At 46.6% G+C, this 18,609-nt stretch overlaps 1 pseudogene; it reads left to right on the top strand.

The window, feature by feature from the left end:
- The first annotated feature begins 8,521 nt into the window (after nucleotides 1–8,521).
- On the top strand, nucleotides 8,522–8,625 carry LOC129708062 (U2 spliceosomal RNA; annotated as a pseudogene).
- The last annotated feature ends 9,984 nt before the right edge of the window (nucleotides 8,626–18,609 follow it).

Here is an 18,609-nt window from a genome sequence, read left to right on the forward strand (position 1 = left end):
GACAGTGTCAAAAATATTATACACCTTGCAAGGTTCTCACTTAATTTTTTTTCTCTGTTGTCAGCCGGGCAACCTTGACAGCTTTATAAGTTGCCAAATGACAGTTTAGGTGGTCATTTAAGACGGCTTTCGATAATGTGCTCGGACGAAGTACGTAGTTACCAGTCGGAATTATGCTCAATGAAGCATTCACATATTATTTCTGCTTCAAATTAAGCCACAAACTAAACATATTCACCAATCAAGACATGATACATACCACGATGACATGCAACAAAATTATAATACAGTATCTCATCTCCTTTTACACATTGCAATGAATGCAATTTCTATTATTTCTTTCCACTTCCAAACAAAAATGTGGCTGGATTATTCAACATATGATCAACCTCGGTGAGACCAAGCGCAGGCTTGGCGATCGCTTCGCACAACACCTCCACTCAGTTCGCAATAACAAAGCTGATCTCCCGGTGGCTCAACACTTCAACTCCCGTTCCCATTCCGAATCCGACCTTTCTGTCCTGGGCCTCCTCCATGGCCAGAGTGAGGCCGACCGCATATTGGACGGGCAGCACCTCATATTTGCTTGGGTAGTTTACACCCCAGCGGTATGCACATTGACTTCTCTAATTTCAGGTAGTCCTTGCTTTTTCCCTCCTTCCCCTCCCATTCCCAGCTCTCCCACAGCCTACTGTCTCCGCCACTTCCTTTCTTTTTCATGTCACCCCCCCCCCCTCTCCCACCCAACATCAATATGAAGAAGGGTCTCGACCTGAAACGTCTATTCCTTCGCTCCACAGATGCTGCCTTATCCTCTGATTTTCTCCAGCTTTTTTGTCTACCAATGGGATCCCACCACTGGCCACATGTTCCCATCTCCTCCCTTGTTGGCTTTCCGCAGAGACCGCACCCTCCGTAACTCCCTGGTCAATTCGTCCCTTCCCACCAAGAACGGAACTCGCTATCAAAACATGGAGGGGACGGGGGACACAATTTTTTGGCAGCCGCGCGCGCATGCGCACACACACGAGGCTTTGGAGGCTCAATCCAGCGTTAAACCCAGCTAACTCTGCCTGTCTCACCGGGTTAACTACAGCCCTGTCTGGACTGACGGGATGGGACAGGACAGCGGCAGAGACCCGTCCGGGATCGATCCTAGCTGCGGATCCATGTCTCCCTCCTCCAATCATCGCGCTGAATCATGTCCCGCCCTCATTGCCTGCTGACCGACGTCTCTCTCCTCCAATCGGCGCCCTCGATCACCCGATTTTAAAATCCGGATTACAAAAACTTGGGGATGATGTCCCCCACCTCTCAAAACATTGAGGGGATGTGTCCCCTCTGCCCCCCCCCCCCCCCCCGGGTTTTCCGCCCCTGCATCCCACCAAAACCATCACTCTCCTGGCACTTTCCCTTGCAACCGCAGGAAATGCTACACTTGTCGTTTTAATTAAGTTCAAGACTATGGGGCTGTACATTGGCCATAAAGCTGCTGCCTAAAAGTGTCAGAGACCCGGAATTGATCCTGAATATGGGTGCTGTCTGTATGGAGTTTGCTCCTTTTCCCTTTGATTGCATGGGTTTTCTCCGGGTGCTCTTGTTTCCTTCCACATTCCAAAGGTGTGCAGGAACCTATTTCAGACTCAACCCAAAACGTAATATTTTCCTTTTGTCCAGAGATTCTGTCTGACCTGTTGAGTTACTCCAGCTTTTTGTGTCTATCTTTAGTTTAAACCAGCATCTGCAGATCCTTCCTACACACACGATACTATACGATAGAACTTTATTAATCCCAGGAGGGAAAGTGTGTGTGTGTGTGTATTATACACACATATATTTATATCGTTATATATTCATATATAAATATATACCGTTTTGTTTTCTCATTTATAACATTGTTTACACCTGCTGCAAGTAAGGATTCATTGTTCTAACTGGGACGTGAGAGAATAAAACACTCTTGGCTCTTGACTTACTCCGCTAATGTGTGGGAAAGAACTAGTGTACGGGTGATCAGTGGTCGGCGTGGACTCGGTGGGCTGAAGGGCCCGTTTCCACACTGTATCTTTAAATTAAACTAAAGACACTAAAACCAGAGGGAGTCTAAAGAAGGGTCTCTACCCGAAACGTCACCCAATTTCTTTTATCCTGAGCTGCTGACTGCTCCATGGAGTACCCAACCATAGTTACCCAACTAAATTTAAGGTACCTCTTTTTTTCCCCAAGAAGCCTTTTTTGCTTAAGTCCAAGTCAAGAGTCAAGAGAGTTTTATTGTCATGTGTCCCAGATAGGACGATGAAATTCTTGCTTGCTGCAGCACAACAGAATATGTAAACATAATACAGAACAGGAGATAAAAGTTCCGTGTGTCTATATACCATAGACCATATGTATACATAATAAATAAACAGATAAAATGCAATAGGCTGTTATTGTTCAGCCCTCCACCACCTCCAGTTTAAATTCCATTTAGAATATTTTTGGAGGACCAGGAAACCAGAAGCAAGAGTTACTCCAGGGAGCTACTCCTGATCCATGGTCAGAGAGTGATTCTGCATTGAAGTTTGATCTGTATTTTATGAGGAGTTACGATGAGGGATTACGTGAAGAAGCCCGCCCCAGGACGCATTGCGGCATAACTTCAAAGCAGCGGTGTGGAATCACAGACAGACACGTATTTGAAGGAACATAGTAAAGAATAAAGAGACATCAATTATCAGTTTGATCCATGTAATGAGGGTGGGAGCGGAGGGCACGTAATCCCTCATCGTAACTCCTCATAAAATACAAATCAAACTTCAAACTGGTAAGTTCTCGTTTAATCTTACTATTTTACTTCGGAGTCACGTGAGTGACTTCGTGAAGATTTCAAAGCTCTGTGATTTCAAACCGTGTAACAGCTTATATCACTCGCTGCCGAAGCCTTTGAGGGAGGAAGCGTGTTATCATAATCAACCAATGATTCTGTTTATAGAAAAAACCAATGGTATTTTACAATAACACTGAAGAAATTTAAATGCTCCCCTTGGCTAATTTGAATATTTGCAGATTGGAATCTTTCCTGCAAATAAAAAACAGGGTTTGTCAACAGTTTATAATAATTTATTTCTCTGAACGTTTTACCCCCACTATTCTGCTGTAGCCAGGATGTGGTTTACAGGCACGTCCATTCTTTTGCCGTTGACGTGGAAGCTTCTCCTGTGGGATGACAACTTTATACATGTTAGTTTTATCCCAGGAGCTTTAACCTGCTTGAGCCATTTCAAAAAAGGCTTGTTACCCGACCACAAGGTGTTTTGTGACCAACCCACAAGGCTTTTCATCTCCCTCGCATAATTAGGTTGTGTCTATGTAAGGTAATAGGGTCTTGGCACATACCGTGTTTTCTGGCGGGTAGCCCGTTTTTTATGACTGGATAAGGTGTTCCTGGTCTGGTTTGACCATTCCCTGAACAAATGATAGAGATCTGGTCTGAAGCTGTGAGCATGGTGTCTAGTTGAAAATAGGAGTAGTGACTGGACACTCTGTGCTGCTCCATGTGCCTTTAACATATGTTTTTAGTGCATAGAAGGTTCAGGTTTAGGACTCTGGCTGGTGGGATCCCCTGAAGTGTGGTTAACCACTGTGACATCCCATATATAGGTGTACCTAGTCTAGGGGTTTAGAGTTTTAATACCCTTCAAATTTACCACCAGCCAGTGACCCCATGGCCTGTTGTCCTGTAGCTGTTTTGAAAAAGAACAGGCAGGGCAATTCTAGCTGTGTTGATGGCACTGTAGCCGAATCCTTCATCATGATGAAGGTTCTCCAGGAATTCCAGTTCGTAGTACCTGTATCGGATGAGTAGGTTTTCCCCTTTATCCTTGCAGTACTTCTCTTGATGCTGGACAAGTGTTGTAGTCCAGTGGATGTTCAAAAGGATGCTGACATGGTGTCGATTATTCAGTATAACAATCCCAGTCCCAGAGGCTTGCGCAGAATCTGCAGCTCAGGAGCTTATTTCTCATGGCACAGTTGATTTGTGCCCGGCTTCGATATTAATAATTCTGGGTACTGGAAAAACACCATCCAAGTTTCAACAGCCATGTCATGGCGTGAAGTGAAACAAGGCCTGCATAAGTCCGTCAGGTACTATCAAATACCTGAAGCAGAATCCTTTTGTACTGTGCGTTGTTCTCGATTGGTGAGGCAGAAGGGAAAAATACATAGAATTAATTTCACTAATGCAGCGTGAACGCATTTGTCTATCAATATTATAAATACATTCTTGAATGACAACATGACCTATAGGTCAGAAAAGTTAATATATATAGCTGACGATCTTTCTGCTGGAACTATCTGTCCCAGAGAAATTTTTTAATGAGGATTCCACTGGCCCAGGGTCTGGTTTCCCCCCGCGACATACATAGGACATCCCCGAACACCTGGTGATATAGCGTTAATGCAAATAATCGATATCAGTTTCACATTCCATTTTAATTGTCATTGTCAGTGTACAGTACAGCGACAATGAAATGCATTAATATCTGTTGCATCATATAGCTTAATAGTTTTGTTAACTTTATATGAAAACATCTAATTGATGTAGTCCTTAATATTATGTGACCTGGTGTCTGTCACTGTATTTTGCTTACCGCCCAGGTAAGTTGTTGATAGTCAAATACATCTATGGATATACCATTGCCAAATTGGTTTGACCAACTTCTCATATGATACCGACTTTATGCTGCCATATGGTTAATATAGGCCACCTCCATAGTGTAGTCTATTTATACCCATACATGCAAGTGCTTTAAAAACTCATAAAATTCACCCGAACATTTTTTAGATAATTAATGCCCAGTATAAGTGGTAACCCCACCACTGTCTTTCTGATATTACTTCAGTGGGTAACTTCATGAGATGCTCAATGACAACCTATATGTTGTTTTTGATACTAACATCTGAATGATGTAGACAGAAATGGTACCATTTTTTCCCAATTACTCTGTTATTTGTCGAGTAGTTGGTAGTTTGACCATTACTTTGTGCTTGTTTGTGCCAATTCAACTATGTTGTCTCTTGGCATCCTTATAGTTACGTGGACTGAATTAATATGAAAGCCAAGATAGTCCAAGAAAGCGCTCTATATGCTGGTAGGAACCAGACCCACCTACCTCCATGGTTATTGGCGGTTTTGTGTTTTCTGTTTTCTGAGTGCTTTTGTTCTGAGGATGTGCTGGCGACGTGGGGGGGGGGGGCGCATTTTCCAGGGGGTCCGCGGCGGGCCCTGATCTAAAAGATCTTTGGGGATAGTGCGGCCCCAAGCTTTCACCAGTCCCATATTCTAGACATAGACTGGTAGATGCCGTGAGGTGCTGCTGTTAGGTTATCGAAAGTCGTGGTTTGCTCGTCCCTTGGCCTGCCCTCATGATGCCGAAGGTTTTTGATACCTCTTCGATCTCCTTCAGCTTTTTGTTCAGATCTCTCCCAAATAGCAGTGAGTCTGCCTCCGCTGCTGGGCTTTGCTCAAGCCTGCATCTTTGAGATTGAGGGCAGGTGTTGTATTTCCCTTCAGAGATTATTTAGTTCGAATCGTGGTACACCTTAATACCAGCACTTTCTGGTGGCATGTGTTGATCTCGTTATCTCCACAGAACAAGCATAGGCTGTGATAGCTGACATCAGGAGCCTTCGGATCCGCTGTAGCTTGAGTTTTTATGCCCGCATAAGGGCCCCCACAACTTCCAGATTTTGCTGTTTTAGGCTTATTCCCCTTAAGGGCCTCATAGTTCTCTGGTGCTGTATATTCTTGCTGGCTGCCATTGTTTTGGCTCCGGCGGTGCTCCAGCCCGTGGGGTTGCTACGAAGCGGTCCACGACACCCAACAGCTGTTCCTGATCCTGCACCTCATGCATACTCCCGATTTTGTCCGCCTGCCCCATTTGCAGACCAGCCCTGCCCTGGTCACCAATGCTAGCCTCCTGCTCCAACCCGTGGTATGAGGGTAGCAAAGGGCAGTGCCTGAACGACACTATGGAGGAGGTGCCTGTCCTGTCTCGCCGGGAGCGCTGCTGTTCCCGGTGGACCTTCTCCTCCAGGAGCTGCTAAGTGCAGCTCAGGCGGCTGTCTCTCTCTGCTTTGGTAGAGACATGTCCCCCTCCGACGAATCGGAGACGACCGGCCGTTTGGCTTCCTGGCCGCTTTCCCAGTCCGCCGTGTAGGCTCTGGCGAGACTGGCTTGGCTCGGTCTCAGGGATAGCGAAAACGCTCTGCGAGCGACGCTGCCGCCGGTTGCTGCCCCGCTGGTAGAGTTGGAGTGGGGCAGTTTCTCTTTGCGAGTTTTTTGCGTTGAGTTCCTGAAATCTGTAATAAAACACAACTGCAAACTCACCTTTCCAATGCCCAAGAGCCGCTCCTGCAGCTCAGGCGGCTGTCTCTCCCCCTCCTGGGTGGAGAGACGTCCCAGTCCGATGTCAGCTCCACCGCCGGGTTTTACACACATCCAGTCCGCTGCTCAGGTGCTAGCGGGCTGGTTCGGTCGCGGTGTCGGGTTTGCGGACCGCCCGCTAAGCGGTCCTACCGCCTGTTGCTGCCCAACGACGTCCTTTCGTCGAGCGGGCAGGTGCAGCATTTCCCCCCCCCCCCCAAGCCCGCAGCTGATGCTGACGGGCTTGATGCAGAGTCGGGAGCGGGGCGCTGATTAGCGGTCCTCGCTCTCTCTCTCTCTGCACTCGGGCTGCTGCTCACCTGCACTCGGGCTGCAGCGCACTCCACGCCAGCACTGCACAGTGGGTCCCCTTAACGGCTCCGCAAATGTCGGAAGCCTCCTCCCGCCCTGCCTCACCTGGACAGTACTCGCGAGCGAGCGAGGACTGAGGGGACCCCAACGCAGTGCTAGCGCCGTCTTCCTGCGCTCTCAATGTCGCCCCTGTGGAGAGTTTACCGGCACCGGCACAGCTCCCATTCATGGTCCGCCGGCGCTCTCTCTCCCTAGTCGCGTCTTTCCTCCCCTCCCTCGAACGGAAAAACTCCTCCCGGAGTCCAAGGGGGCCGCTTGCACGCCCTGCGGGAAACAAGCAGACGCAAAGGGGCTGTAACAGTAAAGGTAAGTACTTACCTAAACTTAGATTTTTTCTCGTTTCTTCGGGAGCCCTGACTCCCGGCTGCCGCTTTGCATGTCTGAAACGTAATGCCGCAATGCGTCCTGGGGCGGGCTTCTTCACGAAGTCACTCACGTGACTCCGAAGTAAAATGCAATAGGCTGTTATTGTTCAGCCCTCCACCACCTCCAGTTTAAATTCCATTTAGAATATTTTTGGAGGACCAGGAAACCAGAAGCAAGAGTTACTCCAGGGAGCTACTCCTGATCCATGGTCAGAGAGTGATTTTACTTCGGAGTCACGTGAGTGACTTCGTGAAGAACCCCGCTTCCAACGCATGCGTGCCATATCGCTACACGCATTCGAACTCGTCATCGCTGGAGGAAGGACGTTCCTCCCAATCGGCAGGGGAACCTGCAACAGGTAAGGGAACTTTGTTTTTCCTTACTTACCCTTGTTTATCAAGAAGGCTGATGAAGCTGGCTGGGGAGAGTCTGCAGATCTGCAGGCAGCCAGCAGCGGCCGGGGCCCGTTAATTTATTTTTAAATAGAAACGGAGCCGACTTTAGCTCCAGGACAACGGTCACTGGAGCAAAGAGTTTTCCCGACAATTCGGAAACAGCCCCACTAGTCATTTAGTGGAGGGGCTGGAAGGTGCGGAACTGGCGCGTTATCGGGGGTTCCGCAGGTCTAAAAATAGCGGCGAGCGGTCAGTGCCCGAGATCACTGACTACGCGTTGGACCCGCTGGACCGCGCTGGAGCACCGCAAAGGCAGGGGGGGATACAGACAGCAGGAACAGGCTGAACTCCCGTAATCAGAATAACTGTGCCAGACTTACCCCCCCCGCCCGACTTTTGCTCCTGTTTTTTCCTCCCGAATTTTGCTTCCAACTTCGCTCCGCGCCGACCACGGCTGGTCGGGAGAGGAAGGCACAGAGTCGTTGAATTCGAGGAGAAAATTGAAAGTCGGGAACAGCAGGTAAGAGACTCTGCGTTCCTTCCACTTACCCTTTAGGTGCAGACATGGACCGGGTCCAGTGCAGACATGGACCGGGTCCATGTCAGCTGCAGGAAGCCGGCGGGAGAACCGCGCAGTGTAGGCAGCCGGCAGGAGAGCGGCAGGAGCAGCGGCAGCGGCAGCGGCAGGAGTAGCGGCAGCGGCAGGAGCAGCGGCAGCGGCAGGAGCAGCGGCAGCGGCACATCGTTTCCCAGAGAGAGAAAACACCTGTGCCCGACTTCGCTCCCGCACCAGGAGAAAAATTCATTTTCTCGACCAGTATGCCAGTCTCGCTTTGGAAGCGAGTCTGGCTTCAAGCAGCGCTACCGGCCAGCGCCGAGGCCAAGGACATTGCAGTGGACTTGACTGGCTGCAATCGACCGTGAGGGATCAGTACTGTGAGTACCGGGGTCGGTCCCAGCGGGTTCTTTAGTTACAGAGATCACTTCTTGGCCTTTTGGCTAAGATCAAGTATAGTATCTGTTTATTATCAGTTTAATATCTAATACGTCCCTTATCTAAGGACCATATAAACAGGAATGCCCAGAACTGAGGGCATTAGAGTGGGGTGGACCGGCTGCAACGACCGCGAGGGACCAGTACAGTCAGTACGGGGGTCGGTCCCAGCGGTCTGAGATAAAGGAGCAGCCAGGAGCGCTGAGAGCATTGGAGCCGGGTCAAAGAAAATGGGCTAGATGGAATCAGCTGTGCCAGATGTCCTCCACACCGGCCATATCCACTCCACGGAAGGAAGGACAAAGCTGGAGAAGGAGGACCGTGGAACAGCGGGCAGCCAGCAGCAGCCAGCGGCACTTGGATCAACCGTAGTGGGATCAGCTATGCCCGATGTCGGCCCCGCACCGGCCAGATCCATGCGGCCGAGCGGTAAGGCTAGACACAAATCAAACAAGGGAGTGGACTCAGAAGGGTCTGACTTTGCATAAAACCGCCGGCAACCAGCGCCCGAGAGGGCTGGAGCGGGAAGAAGCGGTGTATGGAGCCTTGCTCCAACGTGATAAACCCACAGCAGTACCTCTTTGAGGGCTGCACAATGCTTCTACCCCATCAGAGGGGAGCACTGTGGGTCAGTTCTGGGTTGACTTGCAAGAGGGGTCCGCAGAACAAAAGACAAGTGGGCAGCAGTTAAGCCCCACATGGATACCCCGTGCGGGACCCTAGAGATCTCTAACTCTATAAAAAAGAGTAGGCAGGACCCTGATGGGCCAGAGCCTGGTAATACAGCGTCCCATGATCCTAACACAGCAGGGACTCTGCTGGACATGGTGGCTGATTACTTTAGCCAAGTCAAACATGGGTAGACTTGGATCCAGGATGGCAATAGTATTACTATATGTCTGGCCACAAACGCCAACAAGAACAATTTACAAACACTGGCCAGACATCTGCCACCTGGCAACGGTGAGGCATTACAGGTGCCCAGTGTAAACCAATGCATTTGGCAGCATATGGACGAACATCAGGTAACCAAAGACCATCAAGACGCACTAGCTCTGTTTAATAATATGCAATATGACCTGAACTACACGTGGAAGGCGGCCATTCGGCCAGCACTAGGACCCCAAAAACGCTACCATTTGCAAACTAAGAACCGTGTGTGGACTAAGCCAAGACACTGGGGCTCATCAAGGCCAGCACAAGGGCCTATTTTGGAGCATGATACCAGCCACAGGCAAGGCCATAAAAAATGTGGCTCATACCAGTGGCAGTGTCAGAAATCAATATAACCCGCAGGATCCGTTTAAGGGTATGGCCAGGGCGGCCACCCTGGAAGATGCGGAAGCCTCAACCTCCCACACAACCCCGAACAAGAAATATCAAACCAGAACCTTATTTTCAAAAAACCAAGGAAATAACACAACCACCGGTACCATGGAGGTAGGTGGGTGGGGTTTCTTCTGTTAATATAGGGACCTACGATGGTAGGGGAGGTTGCAACACTACAGTTATGTATGGTATATAATCACTACAGATTCATATAATCTCAGCAGTATTCAGGGTTATCTGATAGGTTTTACTCATCCCAATAACCAGTACAACATACACCAGAAGGGCATTTTGTCCTTACATAAACCAAACAATCTAAAACCCACATGGTGCTACAAAAATTGTACACATAAGGTGGGATTAAGCATATTTTTCTTGGAACATTAGAATTGTATCAAACATATTTATTAAAAATAAAATAGAGTAGGGTTGCAGGATTATCATTGATTTTAACCCTAAACACATTTGTTCTAGATATTCATTTTAAGATGGATGCTCTTATTATTGATAAAGACTTGGTGTCAGTTGCGGGTTTCTATATGGCAGGCAATATAGAGCTTACAAAAGGGGCAATCATTAGCCCAATATTATGTACTAAAATTCTAAAACCAGCTTGGCATTGTTATGTAAATAGCCATAGGGTGATGTTTCCCCCATTCGGACCCATCAATGGGGTACTAGGGGAAATTCAACTACACTCGGCGTCTGGAATTTTCAGAGTACCCGACTGACCTTCTAAATCATGGTATTCAGCCATACAGGGGATGGTGTTAGAACCATGTTCCCTAATGAACATAGCCAAAAATTATTGATTTATCCAGTGACTGGAGGCAGTCATCCATGCCATAAGACTATGGATTTATTGATTTGTAGAGTTTTAAAGACCCACTACACGGCATTGGGCGGTCAGACAGGACGATGAATCTCATCTCATCTGCACTAAGACTGTCAACACGGAAGCAGTACCTTGGACACATCAAGAAATGGGGCATATACTGCTTGGACAACAACCTCGACCAAAAGGCCAAGAACATTCTGGCTGTATTGGAATTTTAACAAGCCTCCATTATGATAATCGATGGAGCTACAGTGCCATCAATAGTGCCACAAGTGCACTCTCCAATTACCTATCACAAGGAACGGAGCGGCACGCGGTGGGAACGCACCCCTGGTAAGAAAACCAGGTACTCCGAAATCTGGGACTTGGGTGTCGTTTCTCAACATGCTGAGGAGCTTGTAGCTCATACAGCGTTGTCACCTCAGTAACAGACCAGGAAGATGGTTATGCTCATGGTGTTATTTACCGCACAACAAGTCCAGCCATTAAGCAAACTGCGCCTGGACTCCCTGATCATCTCACCGAGAAACTGGTGTTGTCATACAGGATTTAATAAAAGAAAACTGATCGGGTTCCTCCGGTCTAGGGTTTGATTTTATGGTACACCCATATGGCAAACGACTGTGTATAACAAGACACATCTAACAATACATAGAATATACTCAGAACATTCGAGGTCAGAGTATGGAGTTGTTTATCTCTTACAAGAAACTGCATGATAGGGTCACGACTCGAACTATATCAAGGTGGCTCAAATAGGTCCTAAAAATGGCAGGAATAGACACTAATGTTTTAACTCTCATTCCACCAGGACTACAGCAACATCCGCAGCAATATTTGTACAGGTACCCACAGACCAAATCCTCAGAATGGCAGGAGGGTCATTTCAAAAAGGGTTTTCCACAGGTTTTATAATAAACCAGTTATTTTTTGGAGCCATCATTGTATTAAGAAAACATTTTATGTTCAACAAAATAATTTGCCCGAAAGGTTACAGGGTTATGATTCTCAAATTTTAAAAAATGTTATATTTTTTCGTTATACCACACAACTCTTTGTATAATTGTGTTTTAAAATTACTAATGATGCTCTCTCCCAATACCCAAGGCAGTTGTGAAGCATGGACTCGTTCCACGGCATGAGGTCACAGAGCTTTGAAATCTTCACGAAGTCACTCACGTGACTCCGAAGTAAAATAGTAAGATTAAACGAGAACTTACCAGTTTGAAGTTTGATCTGTATTTTATGAGGAGTTACGATGAGGGATTACGTGCCCTCCGCTCCCACCCTCTTATGATCATATCAAAAACTGGTATCTCTTTGATAATCTTACTATGTTAGATCATTATAGGTTCCTGTGACCTCACACCGCTGCTTTGAAGAATGACACGCATGCGTTGGAAGCGGGGTTCTTCACGTAATCCCTCATCGTAACTCCTCATAAAATACAGATCAAACTTCAAACTGGTAAGTTCTCGTTTAATCTTACATTCTGCATTAGTTTTCAGCAGTTGCGGCGAAGCAGCGACCAGACAGAAATGGCGACCAAATCTCCCACAATTCAAAGAGAGGGAGAAAGTGCCCAGCGCCGACCAGTTGCCGTGGCAGTGCGCATGCCCAGGGCATCCGATGATGTGTGGGCTGTGGTTGTGCGCATGTGCAGGGGGAGGACGTGCTGGCCGTAGCAATGCGCATGTGCAAGGCGACCTGCCGTGCCAGCGGATGAGGAGCAAGCGGAGAGCGGAGAGCGGAGACCTGGCAGCCCAGACATGGACAGCGGGGGGAGACGGAGAGAGAAAGATAGAGAGAGGGGGGCCCGCCCAGAGTTGAACGGCAGGTGTCCTGCCTTGGCCGGAAGCCCCCTAGATTTCGAGGCCCTAGGCTGAAGCTTATCCAGCTTATACATAAATCCGGCCCTGTATATAGGACATGTTTAGAGGGATAAGGGCCAAACGCAGGCAGGTGGGCTTGTGTAGACAGGACATGTTGGTCGGTATGGGCAAGATGGGCCAAAGTGTCTGTTTCTATGTTGTATGACACCATGAATTCTCTATGACTCTAAGAAACTTCCAGTGGATGACTGGTTTGCTTCCCTGACTGCAGCCCCAACTCAATGTAGCTCCTGCCTGAACAATCTACCTCTCAACTTCTTTTGGCACCATCTTCTTAACTGAGGTCCAGTCTGATTATGTGGCTGAATGGTCTGACTTTTACAGCAAAACCCTACTCAACAAAATTTGCAGCTTTACCTTTGATCTCTGATCTCCCGAGCAAAAAGTACATCAGCTCTTTCCTCTTTGCCTGTATGGCACTCATACCAGCAGTCTAAAACAATTTAAATAATTACAATAAGAGCACATTTTAAATCAAGAAAGAAAAACTTTTAAACTTTCGAGTCCTTATTTTTTCTGTTGAACTAAGCCAAACAAATACAATGTGTAAATAAACTTCCTGCACATCAGTATTTCTAAAAGCATCTTTGAACATGATTCAGACACACGGAGTCTTTGTTTCATGATATTTTAAATTCTAGCTCTTCGAAGGCATAGACACTCCAGCTAGACAGACTTGCTGACTCCCCACTATCACATAGTTATTTTGCTCCTCACATCATACATTCAGAGCCTTCTAAATCAGATTCTTAGATATAAGCATAGAACATAGAAGAATACAGCACAGGACTAGGCCCTTCAGCCCACAATGTCTGTGCTGAACATGATATCAAGATAAACTAATCTCATCTGCATGCATGTGATCCATATCTTCCCATTCCCCAAATGCAATTGTACATATATTTTAATAGTTTGCTGCGTTTGCGTACAAACGCACCAACATCAGCGTTTTGGAGGAAGCCAACATGACCAGCATCACCGCCACAATAATGCAGCACCAACTTCGATGGATTGGCCATGTCATCCGCATGTCCAACACACATCTCCCTAAACAAATCCTGTACTCTCAATTGAAGGAAGGTCGGTGAGCCCCCGGTGGGCCAAAGAAACGCTTCAAGGACAACATCAAAAATAGACTGAAGAAATTCCACATCACATCAAGCATCTGGGAGCACATTGCACTGGACAGTCTCTCCTGGAGGAAATCCGTGCAGGAAGGAGCTGCACTTCACGAAATGGAACTACGCCATGTCACAGAGACAAAGCAACAGCACCATAAGGAGAGAGAGAAGGCGGCTCAAAGACTACCAACCACTGCCAGTGTCCACTGTCTACGTTGCACCAAGGTGTGAGGATCGCGGATCAGCCTCGACAGACATCTGCAGACCCATAAGTGGACCACTGTAGGGGTTTTGCGTTTCCCTTTATTTCCCTTCGGGCCCAACTGCCCGAGTTATTCTCTCCCTTGTCGGAGGGTCAAACGGCCACCACTCCACTCGAGCGGTTTCCAAGAGAGAGAATACAACAAAAGGGATTCCCCTAGGTTCTAGATCTCGGAATTATGGTGGGATATGATAAAAGGTTGAATTGACCAGAGTGTGCCGATGAGAGAAAACAGAAACCAAGATGGACTCAAAGCAAGTCTAAAATTTACAGGCTTTATTAAACAATGAGAAATCAAATCTCACCAACACTACATAATACGTGGCTAAACTTGTGCTTTAAACTAAGACTATGGACGGAAAACTATCGGGCACGTCGTAAAACTTACTTTACACAATTTTACCCCCCCCCCCCCCCCCTTTCCCTTTATTTCCTCAACCTCTATCCTATTTCGGGAATTTCACCAGGTCACCGGGATACTCACAGCTAGGTCAACACAGGCCCACGAGCTGTCCAGCAGAGCAGAAAGAGAGAAAGAGTTCTGGCTTGACTCCTGTTTTATACCTGAGCTTCCTTTGAAACCCCCAGGTGGTCCTCTGGATTCTTTTGATGATTCCCAGTTTCGATCTGGCATGAACAATAGGCTTCCGATGATAAGGGGTTTTCTGATGTCATGATCCCTCAGCCTGATCGTTATCCCATCGCCTGGATGGGCTCCTATTGTCTCGATGGATGGGTCATGCAAGATGGTGATTGTGCTTGTGCTGGCCTGTTTACCACCGTCTGCTGAGGCTTGGTTCCTTCCTTTGTGTATCCAAGATAATCTTGTTATCTCCGTCTCAGCCTTTCCTGTCCACATCATTCGCTCAGTTGTGTGATGCCCAAGTCCACAGGCCAGACAGGTTTGAAACTTGAAACTGCTTCTTTCTGTGGATTGGGGTTTTTTCCGTTGCAGCCAGCAAATCTGTCTTTTTAAAATATCCATGTCCTTATCCGAGTTCTTCCATAATTTTGGAGGATTTGCCCCAATAACTTACAACGACCCTATGGAGAGGACAGTCATACTTGTTTCAAGTGACTGCCGATGATGATGATGATGAATACTTGTGCTATGTAATTAAAACATTTTTTTAAAATGTCCTTGGATACTATCGATAAATATCTTTAATGACCTAACATGAGTAATCTGAGTGAATCATTGTACAAGACCGGATTTTACAATAAGCTGTAATTATTTAAACTGATTAAATGTTTACTTGTAGGTTATATGGGGAGCGGTGGTGACTCGCTGCTGCGACTCGACTCCTGGGGCCCGGAGGCTCCAGCAACGCAGCCGCAGGTCCGGTGGACTGTGAAATCGGGAGCTCGCGGGTCTGGGAGGAGAGAGAGAGACCGCTTCCCGGAGCTCCCGCAACGCGACTTCTCCAGCCGGTGTCACGGGGTTGGAACAACCCGGACCGGGACAGTACATCACCCGGCACGGCTTCATGGCCGTGGGACTCACCATCGCCCGTGGGGGTTCCAACCTTGGACTTTCAGACCGGGAGCGGGGGCCGTAAATCGCCCCGCGCGGCCTAAAATGGCCGTGGGACTCATCATCGCCCGCCTGGGGCTTGGACATCGGGAGAGACACGGAGAACAGGGGAGAGAAAAGACTTGCCTTCCATCACAGTGGCTTCACTGTGATGGATGTTTGTGTGAATTTAATTATGTGTATGTCTGTAAGACAGTGTCTTTGTTTGTATGGCTGTGGAAACAACATTTCGTTTGAGTCTCACTGGGGCTCAAATGATAATAAATTTGTATTGTTGTATTGTTATATGGCATTGTCTTTTCTGTACCCCAGACACCTCAATAGAAACTTATTTAATTGTTGATATTTTTAATGTAACATAGTGCTCCTAAATATCATTCCCACATAACAAAGCAGTTTGGTACATTAAACAATTTTCCTCAGTGGTTTGAGATTTAAACCAAATCCAACACTACCCTGAGAACAGGAAACTGCCAAACTACATTGACCTGTTTTTAATTACACCTCAATGGGTGGGGAAATAGACATAATCTAAAAAATCTTGCATTACGTATAAACAATGCATGATATGTAAAGTTATATCTCTAATTGCCAATAGATGACGTATCAAAGTAACATCTTCCTACTTTAAACAGACCAATGTCTTGTCTGTCAGTATAACTTGGTCATCCAGAAATGAAACCGGATGAACATAAATGTCAAGCATTAGGCAGTTTGACAAAATATTTTGTCAATGCCAGGAAAGGTATTTGGAAAATCTAGTTGTACGTAATGAATCAACTTTATATTAAATTATTCTGTGTGGATGCTTTGTTCTTGAAATGGATCAAAGTACAATCTTAATTGATTGAACTATATTATGACTACAATACATAGAAACATAGAAACATAGAAATTAGGTGCAGGAGTAGGCCATTCGGCCCTTTGAGCCTGCACCGCCATTCAATATGATCATGGCTGATCATCCAACTCAGTATCCCGTACCTGCCTTCTCTCCATACCCTCTGATCCCCTTAGCCACAAGGGCCACATCTAACTCCCTCTTGAATATAGCCAATGAACTGGCCTCGACTACCCTCTGCGGCAGAGAGTTCCAGAGACTCACCACTCTCTGTGTGAAAAAAGTTCTTCTCATCTCGGTTTTAAAGGATTTTCCCCTTATCCTTAAGCTGTGACCCCTTGGCCTGGACTTCCCCAACATCAGGAGCAATCTTCCTGCGTCTAGCCTGTCCAACCCCTTAAGAATTTTGTAAGTTTCTATAAGATCCCCTCTCAATCTCCTAAATTCTAGAGAGTATAAACCGAGTCTATCCAGTGTTTCTTCATAAGACAGTCCTGACTTCCCAGGAATCAGTCTGGTGAACCTTCTCTGCACTCCCTCTATGGCAATAATGTCATTCCTCAGATTTGGAGACCAAAACTGTACGCAATACTCCAGGTGTGGTCTCACCAAGACCCTGTACAACTGCAGTAGAACCTCCATGCTCCTATACTCAAATCCTTTTGCTATGAAAGCTAACATACCATTCGCTTTCTTCACTGCCTGCTGCAGCTGCATGCCTACTTTCAATGACTGGTGTACCATGACATCCAGGTCTCGCTGCATCTCCCCTTTTCCTAGTCGGCCACCATTTAGATAATAGTCTACTTTCCTGTTTTTGCCACCAAAATGGATAACCTCACATTTATCCACTGCATCTGCCAAACATTTTCCCACTCATCCAGCCTATCCAAGTCACCTTGCAGTCTCCTAGCATCCTCCTCACAGCTAACAGTGCCCCCCAGCTTAGTGTCATCCACAAACTTGGAGATGTTGCATTCAATTCCCTCATCCAGATATTAATATATATTGTAAATAGCTGGGGTCCCAGCACTGAGCCTTGCGGCACCCCACTAGTCACTGCCTGCCATTGTGAAAAGGACCCGTTTACTCCTACTCTTTGCTTCCTGTTTGCCAGCCAGTTCTCTATCCACATCCATACTGAACCCCCAATGCCGTGTACTTTAAGTTTGTATACTAATCTCTTATGTGGGACCTTGTCGAAAGCCTTCTGGAAGTCCAGATACACCACATCCACTGGTTCTCCCCTATCCACGCTACTAGTTACATCCTCGAAAAATTCTATAAGATTCGTCAGATTTATGTCTTCCTTAGTGAAGACGGAACCAAAGTCGTTATTCAATTGGTCCGCCATATCCTTGTTCCCCATGATCAACTCACCTGTTTCTGACTGCAAGGGACCTACATTTGTTTTAATTAATCTCTTTCTTTTCACATATCTATAAAAACTTTTGCAGTCAGTTTTTATGTTCCCTGCCAGTTTTCTTTCATAATCTATTTTTCCTTTCCTAATTAAGCCCTTTGTCCTCCTCTGCTGATCTCTGAATTTCTCCCAGTCCTCCGGTATGCTGCTTTTTCTGGCTAATTTGTACGCATCATCCTTCGCTTTGATACTGTCCCTGATTTCCCTTGTTATCCACGGATGTACTACCTTCCCTGATTTATTCTTTTGCCAAACTGGGATGAACAATTTTTGTAGTTCATCCATGCAGTCTTTAAATGTCTTCCATTGCATATCCACCATCAACCCTTTTAGAATTAATTGCCAGTTAATCTTGGCCAATTCACGTCTCATACCCTCGAAGTTACCTTTCTTTAAGTTCAGAACCATTGTTTCTGAATTGACAATGTCACTCTCCATCCTAATGAAGAAAACCATATTATGTCACTCTTGCCCAAGGGGGCACGTACAACAAGACTGCTAACTAACCCTTCCTCATTACTCAATACCCAGTCTAGAATAGCCTGCTCTCTCGTTGGTTCCTCTACATGTTGATTTAGATAACTATCCCGCATACATTCCAAGAAATCTTCTTCCTCAGCACCCCTGCCAATTTGATTCACCCAATCTATATGTAGATTGAAGTCACCCATTATAACTGTTTTGCCTTTGTCGCACGCATTTCTAATTTCCTGTTTGATACCATCTCCAACTTCACTACTACTGTTAGGTGGCCTATACACAACACCCACCAGCGTTTTCTGCCCCTTAGTGTTTTGCAGCTCTACCCATACCGATTCCACATCCTCCAAACT

The sequence above is a fragment of the Leucoraja erinacea genome, chromosome 22 (genome assembly GCF_028641065.1).
Source record: "Leucoraja erinacea ecotype New England chromosome 22, Leri_hhj_1, whole genome shotgun sequence".
Taxonomy (NCBI): Eukaryota; Metazoa; Chordata; class Chondrichthyes; order Rajiformes; family Rajidae; genus Leucoraja; species Leucoraja erinaceus.